Source organism: Uloborus diversus, unplaced genomic scaffold (genome assembly GCF_026930045.1).
Source record: "Uloborus diversus isolate 005 unplaced genomic scaffold, Udiv.v.3.1 scaffold_1167, whole genome shotgun sequence".
In the NCBI taxonomy this organism is placed as follows: Eukaryota; Metazoa; Arthropoda; class Arachnida; order Araneae; family Uloboridae; genus Uloborus; species Uloborus diversus.
In genome coordinates this window covers 46,093-57,522 of record NW_026557840.1, presented here as the reverse complement: position 1 = coordinate 57,522, position 11,430 = coordinate 46,093, and the positions used below count along the sequence as shown (strand labels likewise).

The 11,430-nt window shown below is 30.1% G+C and overlaps 1 long non-coding RNA gene across 1 annotated transcript; it reads left to right on the top strand.

The window, feature by feature from the left end:
* The first annotated feature begins 1,428 nt into the window (after positions 1–1,428).
* On the top strand, positions 1,429–11,005 carry LOC129232342 (uncharacterized). Its single transcript, XR_008581337.1, has 3 exons — positions 1,429–1,514; positions 3,402–3,568; positions 10,733–11,005. It is a non-coding gene; the product is annotated as an uncharacterized LOC129232342 (long non-coding RNA).
* Positions 11,006–11,430: the final 425 nt, after the last annotated feature.

Below are 11,430 nucleotides of genomic sequence, written 5' to 3'. Positions count from 1 at the left end.
TTTTTCCAGTAGATTTGATATTTGAAACTCCTGATTAAAGAAATTGACAGACTCGCTATTGGCCGATCTAGTCCAATACTGTATAGGCTTGGCAACTGATACTGGTCAAATCAGAAAAACTTAATCAACGGTTACTTTTCAGAACATTTCGCAATTTCCTCCCAAAAGAATAACATGAATACCAGACATTTTGACGAAATTTAGCACTGCAAAAATATATTTGGAAATTTACGCTTCTGTCTAATGTCCAATGCTGTCCGATACTCAGCAACATTGGTCATCTCAATTATTAAAGTGCATTCAAAACAGTTTTCTTGCAAAGCATTTTGAAATTCAATGCGTGGGTACAATTGGGAGAAGTTATTTTCCAATAACTTCCTAACCTATCATCCACGATAAGTAATCTACGGTTTTCGCTTCATCCAACATTTGCCGATCTTATCCAATTCTATGCAGTATTGGCATTCTGAATTAAAATATTACTTTTAAAATAGTTTTTTTTAGTGAATATTTTGTTCTGTAATGTGTTGATAATACTGGGAAAAATTATACTGAAATAATTTAGGAATATATTATCCACAAAAACGAAACGTATGGAGGTTCGGTTCTGCCGACACTGGCCGATCGCATCCGATGCTGCGCTGTATTGGTATTCTGAATTAGAAAATTACTTTTAAAAACAGATTTTTTGCAAGACACTATAAAATTTTTATACAAAGGTGCAATGAAAAAAAAGTCATTTTACAATAATTTATCGATCTATAATACACGATACCGAAATGTACAGCGCTTATCTTCTGCTGACATTAGCCGATCGCATCCGATACTGTGCTGTATTGACAGTCTGAATTAGAAAATTACTTTTAAAACATATTTGTTGAAAGGCATTTTGAATTTTAAGGTGTAGGTTCAATCAAAAAAAGTCATTTTACAATAATTTATCGACTTATATAATCCACGATACAATGTACGGGCGTTCCACTTCTGTCGACATTGGCCGATCACATCCAATACTATGCTGTATTGACATTCTGAATTAGAAAATTACTTTTAAAGCAGACTTTTTGCAAGACATTTTGAATTTTAATACGTAGGTAGGATTAAAAAAAAGTCATTTTACAATGATTTATCGATCTATAATACACGATACTGAAATGAACGGCGTTTTTATCTTCTGCCGACATTAGCCGATCGCATCCGATACTGTGCTGTATTGGTATTCTGAATTAGGGAATTACCTTTAAAATAGTTTTCCTATTGGATGTTTGCCTGCTTCTAATAAGTGGATAAAATTGAGAAAAATTATTCTGAAATAATTTAGGAATCTATTGTCTCCGATAAAGAAATGTATGGAGTTTCGCTTTTGCCGACATTAGCCGATTCCATTCGATATTGTGCAGTACATCCAGTGCTCTCTGATGACGCATGCGCAGACCCGGTAAGTTCTCTCGCTCCGCTCCGTCGAAGGACGCCATTGCTGTTGTTATTAGCTTCATCATTAACTCGTTCTGTGGGTAAGTTTGAAATCGTTTTCTATATTGAATAGAATTGCAAATTTCTTTAAACTAGAATTTGAAATGTGTTATACATTTTGCATTCACTCTTTGTTCAATACACATAGTGTTCTGAATACCCGAAAAATCTTCCAAATTTGCTTGTGCTGTGTTTGTGATTGTTTTATGATGTCAATAGCGTGGGGGGGGGGGGAGGCATTTCAATTAAAACTTTTTAGCATGTGCTATCCTTTATTATAAATTGTTCCTTTTCACGTTTTGAGAATCGAGCTATATTAACGTTATCGCTAACACTTACAAAAAAAAAAAAAAAAAAAGACGCCGAACTGTTTAGTTCTATATGTTACAGCTATTTTGCTTTGTTTTATATTTTCTTATCTTGCAGAGATTTCATATAGTACAGGGAAATTGCATTTTAGCTGTTTTCAAGCATCGAGCAAGATAAAAACATATAAAATATTCTTTTTTTTCCCTTGAAAATTCTTCCCGTGCTCTTGAAAAAATAAGTTAGAATATAGTTAGAATAATTGTCATTTACTGTCAAGTATAAAGCTTATTTGTGAGGCAATATAAGTATTTAATTTATGTCAACAAACAGTTAATATATTTAACAATTCAGTTTTGAATCAGATATGTACAATTTCTGAACATTTTGAGGCTTCGAGGAAAAAAGATGGAAACTTTGATTCTTTACAAACATTTTTTTTTAAACAGTGATGTTTTGATGAAAATAATTTCATGAATTCACAAATATTTTCAATATTTCAAGTGCATATAACATATTACTTTTCAGGGAAATCCAAACTCAGGAAATGGATAGGTACCGTAGCAAAAGAGGGTTGTAGTAAGTTTATGCTCTCTGACGCTGTTTTTTTTTTCTGGTGCACTTAACAGTAGTTGGCACTTGACATCAGTTTATGAAAGTAAAGGTATTGAGTTATTAAAGTAAGCAGAAATAGTATCTTTATCTCTGTTGTGCTGTGTATTTTCTCCGTATTGCGATTTCAGCGGTTGTATACTAAATTGTTCAAAGTTGTATGTAATATTAAATATTTATTTGCAATTTATTTGTGATTTGTGCTTATCCAAGTTATTTGAGATAATTGCAATATAATGGCTGGAAGTGAAAAGATACTAAATTCTATAATAATTGCTTAAAATTGTATCTGTAAAAATTATCATAACCACAAAAGATTACATAATCTAAAAGGGTTACTTATTACATCATCCTACTTGCTGGAGTAGTAATTGCTTGTTAGTATTTTAAATAAAAAGCATATATGCCTTCAAGATTTTGATGCATAGAAAAATGCTCAACTAACTACATAGATTTGAGGAAAAAAAGAAATCTCTTCAACTAACGAAATCCCTATTATAGCATATCATAGTGTATGTTGTTATTATATTTCCTTATTTTCAAAAAACAAAATTTGAAATGTTTTAATATTTGCTATTTTATATCTAAATGTGAAAAAGATAATTTCTAATTATAAAGAGTATTTTGATATTATGGCAAATATGAGTTTAATGTAAACTTCTCATTAACATCTTTCAGTAATTTGATTTGTTTACATCTGTTAAAAAAAATTGACTTTTTCGATTACATAATTTTTAATTTTGTCTCAAGAATTATAGTTCAAGGTTAGGAACTTAACTTTAATAAAAGTTTAAATAGTTGTACAAGACTTTCAGTTATATGTTGCTATGGTTCGCTGGTATAGGTATATCTATATATGATATTTTTCATATTTATTTTTGGAACTAGGATAGAATGCACTGTAATTTGGTAAAAAATAAAATGCATACTTGAAACATCACAGTAATGTTTATTATTTAGGTTTATTTAATTACTGCCTTTTTTAATATCTATGTGATTTTCCCTGCCAGAGGTTCAAGTTGTGCCGCCCGTATGACCTCTTGATCTTTTCAGCAGGGAATCCTCTCTCATCAGACTCTAGAGATGAATGATCCTGTTTGTCCACACAACAGAAGATCTTCGACCGTCTGGCTTCGAACCCGCAACCCTTTAGTCCACTTCACTGATCCATGATTTGGTAAGTTTGCTCAATAATAAAGCCAATTATAAAAAGGTTTTGTATCGCGATTTTTTTTAAATGTTAAAGCATTTCCATGTAACTGATGTAACATAGTAAAATTTTTATCTATGTTTAGAAAAATTATTAAGCTGAAACAACACATCTAAATTGATAATTTCTTTCCTGATACAGGATTTGGGTCATTCCAAAGTTAGGGTAGTTCTCAAAAGGTGAGAACAAAAACATTGCTTTTGAGCCATTTTTAAAATTTTGGAATTTGAAATCAATTTTGCTTTTATTGCATAGCATGTATACCTCGAACATCATACACAAACATAAAAAGACAGCAGGTATTTATGCAATTTAATGATCGTATGTAGATAACAGATTTTGGGCATATAGTTGTCCGGTAGGTAACAGATTTTGGACATCATCATAATCAGGGCTGTGGAGTCGGAGTCGGACTAATTTTGGGGTAAAGGAGTCGGAGTCAGAGTTGTTAGAAACCATGCCGACTCCGACTCCGGGGCTCTTTTTTTCTTTCATTTTCACTGACTCTCCTTGCATTTTTTAAAAACTGACTACCAATTGGTTCGATTACATGTATAAAAAGCTACTAATGAGAAAATAACTGCCATTATGGCAATCAGCTAGCTTGAGTGTTTACTGAACTTTCTGTAGCCGTCCCCTAGTTTTCTTGCCTTTTAACTTAACTAATAGCAACTGTCAGCAGACTGTTTTGTTGCCTAATATTGTCAAGTAATCACTTTCAAATAAAAATAGAAACATAGTGTTTTGTTCAATCTCAGTTATAAAATAGTAAAAGGAACATAACAATTTAGTTAGACGAGGCCCGTAGCACAGGTGGAAACTTTTGAGAGTGATCCGCAAACTCAGATAAGTTCTGGCGAAAATGCACAAATCCAAAAGATCCGATGAAATAATCGATTTTTTGTTCTTTATTAAGACTATTTCTATAAGCTTAGTTCTCACTAAAAAGTATGGAACAAAATAAGTGTAAATCATTTCTTGGTTACAACACTCAATAATTACAGTTAATCTTAAAATCTTCATATGAAGGTTAATCTAAAGCAGCCAGTAAAATTTAAATTAAAAATTTAGCGAAGAAGAAATATAGGTATAGTAAAAGCTATTCGTACACATTTGTACACCGCCGAATTTTGTGTAAAATTAGCTCCTGATGTATATGGGCCCTATATTTGTTGAAATTTTATTGATAAAGTATAATTTAAAATATATCCGGGAAAATTTTCAGAATTGAAATATTTATATTTTTTATAAACTCTGAAATTAACTTTGGAAGTCACCTACCAGATGGGTGTCACCCGGGCCAAACCACCCCCTCTCAAGAACTTTGCCGGGAAAAAAGCTTTTCTCTCAAGTTACAGCTTTCAAAAATTGAAAGCACACGATTTGATCAATATCTATTTGTTAAACATTAAAGGGGGGAGGGAAAATTACAGCTAATCCTTCTCAATTTTTTTTAAAGGGATTTTTAAGTCATCTCACTTTTAAACTCGTAACTATTGGAAAATTTGAGTTTTAAATTGAATTTCTAACGTTGTATGTGTCTTGGGTTTACAATGAAAAAACAAAAGGCAAAATTTTCATAAAAAAGAATTAATATTTCAATCTCTGTTTAGAGGTTTTCCCCCTTTCCCTGAAGAAAAAAAGGGAATTGAAAAAGTACAATTAAAAAAATAATAATAATAATAAAATCAGGAGTCGGAGTCGGGCGTTTCAAAATCCAGGAGTAGGGGTCAGAGTCGGCCATTTTCCTTCCGACTCTGCAGCCCTGATCATAATGAAAGTTTCACTTTTTGAACTTTTCCAATGAAAATTTTATCTATTTTTAAATCCTGCAATGAAAAATAGAGGATTTATGAAGTACATGAGTGACCTTATATACTGGTCTTAAAATAATAAAATTTTGTTATGGTTTTGTATAATCCGAAAAAAAAAACATCCATTTTGCCGGCGCAGGTGATCAAGTCGCCAAAACCGCCGCTGTTGGCGAAAACCTGAATTCCTCTCTGGTAACCCTTTGCATATTATACGCTGTGAGTTGTCGCCAATCGAGGTTTGCTTGGCGATTTTTGCCGCCTTTGTTTACTACTCGTTACATCATAACTTGAGTTTCTACTGTTATTTATGTAATGTCTAATGCATAATGTATTAATTGTTCAAAATAGCAATGAATTAAAGAAATTAACATTATAATAGCCTTTAGTTGGTAAGGTTACAAGACAGAAGAGCATATTATAATATTGAATAAATGGACAGAATTATCGGCGTCTAGATCATAACGCAATTTGGACATCTCACATATATGTTTAAGAAAAGTGATTTTACTTCAAAGATACTGCATAAAAACATATGAAAACACTTTAAAATGATTAACAATTGATTTTGAGGATCAAAAAATACCTTTAAAACATATAAATCATATATTTAGTACTCAAATAATAGCATTGTCAAGATTGTAACTTTTGGACATACATAAAACTTCCATCTTCCTTCTTTTTTTAAATTTTTTACACAATTAATAATCTGTCTTTAATTTTTTAATTTGTAGAAAATATTATCAAAAAAATATTCAGTTTGAGATTCATACCCTTAATTTTGTTTTGAAACGGTTAGAAATAATTAAAAAAAATTTTTTGATGGTACATTTGCCCAGTTAACGTTTTGAAAGTCCAAAATTGTGCCTTTTAGCAATGAAAAAATATTTTTAAGGGTATTTGAAGAGCATTTTTTCCATAATTTTTAATATATTTAACAATTATTTCCATTTATCATTAATATTCCATAATTTTATTTTTCCGTAATTCTTGCCTCTATACAGTATTATTATTTAACTCAAAAATTTTTGAGTCAATTAAAATGAAAGTTATTTTGTGTTGAAGCTTCAAAGTTGAGGTCTGTGCTTGCTCCCCCTTTTGAGAACTGCCCTGTAACCTTTTCCCAAATTTTACTCCAAAGTTAAATGTAAACATTAAAAATGATAGGTCTGACATATTTTTCATTGATACATTACTAAAATTAAGTACATTTTTTACTTTTTGAATGGGGTTATTGAAATTGTGTCCTATAAAACAACCATGTCCCAACAGCTCTTTATTTATTTTTAAACCTTTTTTTTTTTTCATGTAATTTTTTTAAAATATGTTTCTTTTCAACTCATTATTAGCATATTATACTAACATGTTTTTAAAATAAAATTTCAAATTTATTTTTATTTTATGGAAGAAAATCTTTTGTCTCCTGTGGTACTGCCTCCTTACTTCTTTAATTATTATAATAAGAATGTGTTACTTAAATATTGTCAACGATAGCTATGTACTCCTACAAGTTATTAATGTAAAGTAGCCATTTTTTTCGCATGTGCTATTTTGAAGAGTTCCAGGTGAGGAAAAAAGAACTTTAGACATAGGTGTCTTTTTTATGTGTCCCCTGCGTTACTATTAAATTATAGAAAGATATAATTATTTTATTGTTTAACCCATGTTAAAACTTTCAGGTTGAGTTTAAAAGAAAAAAAAACATATACTTTTGCATTGTTTCCATTAATACAAGGGGAATTTTTAATACCATTTTGTCCCCTGTGTTACCTTGATCTTGGTAACACAGGAGACAACAAAGTAACATAGGGGACTTAATTGTTTCTAAGCTTGCTATGTAGTTAAATTTTAAAAGAAAAAACATATTTAGGTTGAAAGAATATGCAGTATTTTAAATTATATGAAAAATATGTCTGTTTAATATAATTAAGAAATTGCAAATGTTTCTTTGGTTACAACCAAATTTTATCACAGATCGATGAACAAAACAAAGGAGGACTAAAAGGCACATTTTTCTTCTCTTAAATTCTGTTTAGATTTCTGTTGTAAGAATTTTTATCTCTTTTGGAGTTATCATTATATAAGTTCAGTTTTGGTACTTGGAAAATATTTTTAATGAAAAAGAGCACTATTTTTTTTTTTAATTTCAAGAAGGGTGTAGTGTTTAAAATAAGAAACAGGTTTTTACCTTAATGTTACTTTCTTAAAGACCTGCTTAACCTACAACAATGAGATTTTTAGTAAATTTGTCCTCTCTTTGTTGCAGAGTGCCAAGTATTTTCCTTTTTTCAAATCTGAATATTTTATATTTAATGTTAATTTGTAATGAATTGACTTATATATATATATATATATATATATATATATATATATTCATTTCTAGTTCATATTAATTTTTTTTCCTGGTTATTGTTAATTTTAAACGAGTTTGTAATCGTAAGGCTGATGCATATGGTCACGAGAATTATGAATTAAAAACAACAAGTTTTAAATTTAACATCTGAATATTTTCCTTTGCATTAAAATTACTTTGACAGTCTGAATTAATTTTGTACTGTGGACAAATTATAACATTCAATATATTCAAAAAAAGTATGTTTCTTTATCGATTATTGAACATTTAAATTTGTTCTCTATTTCAAAATTATTTTCTACATCTGATGACTTTTTCAAAAATTATTTTCCGCATCTATTTATTTCTGCATCTGGCAACTATTTTGAAGACTTTTATATCATAGGTTGCGTTTGACGAACCTCACCGGTCGACCGGTAAGTAACCAGTTACTAACCGCGTCGTTCTATGATCAACCGGTTACTGCTGCGGTTATTATTCTAAGAGGTTGATTGGTTGATTGGAGCACGTGATCATTAGTTGTCACGTGATTAACTAACCGGTCGCTCTCGGTCGTGCTCGTCGAACGCACTCATAGACTACTAGAAGCAATTATTTTAATAGCTGAAGTCAGTGGTAGCCCTGAAGAGATTTTGTTTTCATGAAAAATAGTGTTTATAGTAAAACTAGTACCAGATTGTCTTAGTAATTAAATTCAACAATAGTGCATGATTAAGAACTTTTGATTGTGAAGTATCTTTATTTGAATGACAAAGAAAATAGATGACTTACTTTAATACTCCTTGTATTTTGAACTTATTCAAGCCTAGAAATATGTTTTTATATTCGAAATATTATTTAGAATATAAAAAAATATTTCTATAAAATAATAATACAATTATTTTTAAAAATTAGAAGAATTAGCATCTAAAGCCTCTAGAATTTCTTTTCCTTTTTGCTTGCAAAATACAACAATTAGAATTGTGAGCAAAAATGAGAAGTTTTACGGAATCTGATCTTAATTTAAGAAATGTATTGATCCTCAAAAATCCATACTCTGAACAGTAGTTTGATAGATCATTTTTGAAAGTAATAAAATTAACAATTTATGCAGAATAAACTACTTAATGATAAAATAGATTCTTTCTATTTAATTCAATCTAAATTTAATGGTGGTAAGCTAAATCTAAAATAAAAAATTTTTCAAAGTGATTTTCTTATACATTTAATCTGTATTGAATTTCTATCGCCTGTAAATTTTCTGCTGTAATTACCTAGCTTAGGTTTGTACTACATAAATTTGTTTGATATTGAACCTATAAGTCTTCACTCTTTCTGTTTACAACAACAGAAGTACACAACCATTCAAAGAAAATCATTTATATCCGCAAATCAAGTTATGCGTAATTTTTTCATTTTGTAATTTAAAAATACTTGCTAAAATAATATGAGGGATAATGTATTTGTATAAGTTATTTTACAGTGTCTAATAATTGCAAGGGTAAATGGGGGCTACCACTAAAAGCCCACAGTGGTTCACGAGCAATCTTCATGTGATCTGCAAACATTTTAGTTGATGGTGAACAGCATCATTTTTGTAGCTGAAATTAAATTTATCAAAGAAAATTTTTGGAATTATATGATTTCATCACACATAATTGTTGTAAAAAAAATATCTCCATTTCAACTTGTACCCTTTGGGGAAAGGGTTCCCTCCCCCCAAGCCAAAAAGAAAGGGAAAAAAATGTAGGAATCTGCAAGAAATTTTTTGAAAATATAAATTTGCCAAAGTAAAGAGTCTTATCAAAGAGTAAGACATGATTTGGAAAATATTTCGTTACTGTTATAATCAGCAGTGAAATAATTTTATAGTCTTTAATCATCTCCACTGGAGCAGCAAGAATTTTTACCTGAAAGGGAGGGGAGATGTATAGTCTTGATGTGTTTAATTTTATCTAATTGGTAGCAAATTGCTAACTCTACCGTTTCTACAGTAATAGAATTAGCAGTATATGTTGAAGCTAAGAACTCGGGAGAGTTTGACCTCCAAACCATTCTTGTTGCACCACTACTTATGTCAGATTAACTACCAATTAATTAGCAATACCCTCATTTTACACGGATTTCATTACACACAGTTTAAGATTTGACACCGTTATTTCATTATATATGGATGAGTTTTGATTTATGCTGATTCAACATTAAAATGCATAAAGTTTTTCAAAATTTTCATATTTCAAACTTTTAAGATTGTAGATAACAAATGAAAACTGCATTTTGGCATGCTTATATATATTTGGCATGCTAAAAATGTCTCCAGTGGCTCATGCTCCCTTAAATAATTAGGGAGCTTGAGCCACTGGAGACATTTTTAGAGCTCTTTTCAGAGGTAATGTTATTAAACTCACACAATTTATAGCTCACTTGAAAAAAAGCTTTTAGAAGTGACAAATAAGAACAAAACCAACAACAATACCAACATTGATGATACTCGACCGAAAGCTTCTACATTTAAATTTTGAGCCATATTTTGACAGATCTTTCTGATTTGTGTTTATAAAGGAAGATCCCATCATGGAAATGATGCAAGTGACCATGGATGTGCTCATGCCCCACAAAGGCAGTCATTTTTCTATGCCCCTGCATAGAAAAATGACTGCCAAAGGAATATCATAAACAACTCTTATTCATATTCCCTAAGTTAATTCATATTTTCTTCATATCCATTGTGTATTTATATTGGAATTAGTACATATTTTTTATCAATGGAACATAACCTAATCTATTTTAACATTACTGTTAAGTCTTCATTTACGTTTGTGTGGAATGTAACCCCTGCAAAAAACAAGAGTCCATTGTATGTAGTTTACAATTTACATGTTGGTTATAAGTAGTAATCCTTACTATGTGTTTGCTTTGCACATTGCAGAGTTAAAAAAAAAGTGTAAATATATTTTAAGTGACTGTTTTTTTTCTCTCTCTCTTTAGCAAGTGTAAAAATTAAGTAGAATGCTGCGAATACAAATGCTATCAGCTGCAGAATCGGCAGATACCTGCTGGAGCTGTAGATTGGGATCATCGGTCTCACAGTATCAAATAAAGGACACTGAATGGTCGAAACGAAGACAAAAAAGCTGATAATATGTAAACACAATGTATATGTATGTTTTAATGAAAGATATTTATGTTATAAATAATATGTATGTTTTTTACATGTTACCTAGCTGATAATATGTAAAAAAAAATGAATAAAAAAAATTTTCCCAATGAACTTGTAAATATATAAATTGTTCCAAAATATTAATTTAAGAAAAAAATAAGGATTTTGATTATATCATTTATATGAACGAATGAGAGAACAAAAACATTTATGATGGAAATACTGTCAGTGGGAAGAACTATCATGCTTAAATCTGATCCTTACTCTTAACAATAATGAATCTTAATTTCCCACAATCTTAACATTTGGCGTAAAAAAAGTAATTTGCTGCTCATTAAAAATCATAAAAAATGAAAGATATTACTGTCAGTAATCTAATTATAAAATAAATGATAAACCGTCAATTTTCCTCTAGTCTAGTTATTGTAGCTGTAAATTATATCGTTTTAAGACAGAAAGGTCGAGGGACCTTTGACCAGTGCGCTAGGAATAAAACACAAACGCACAGTTCTGGGTTTTATACCTC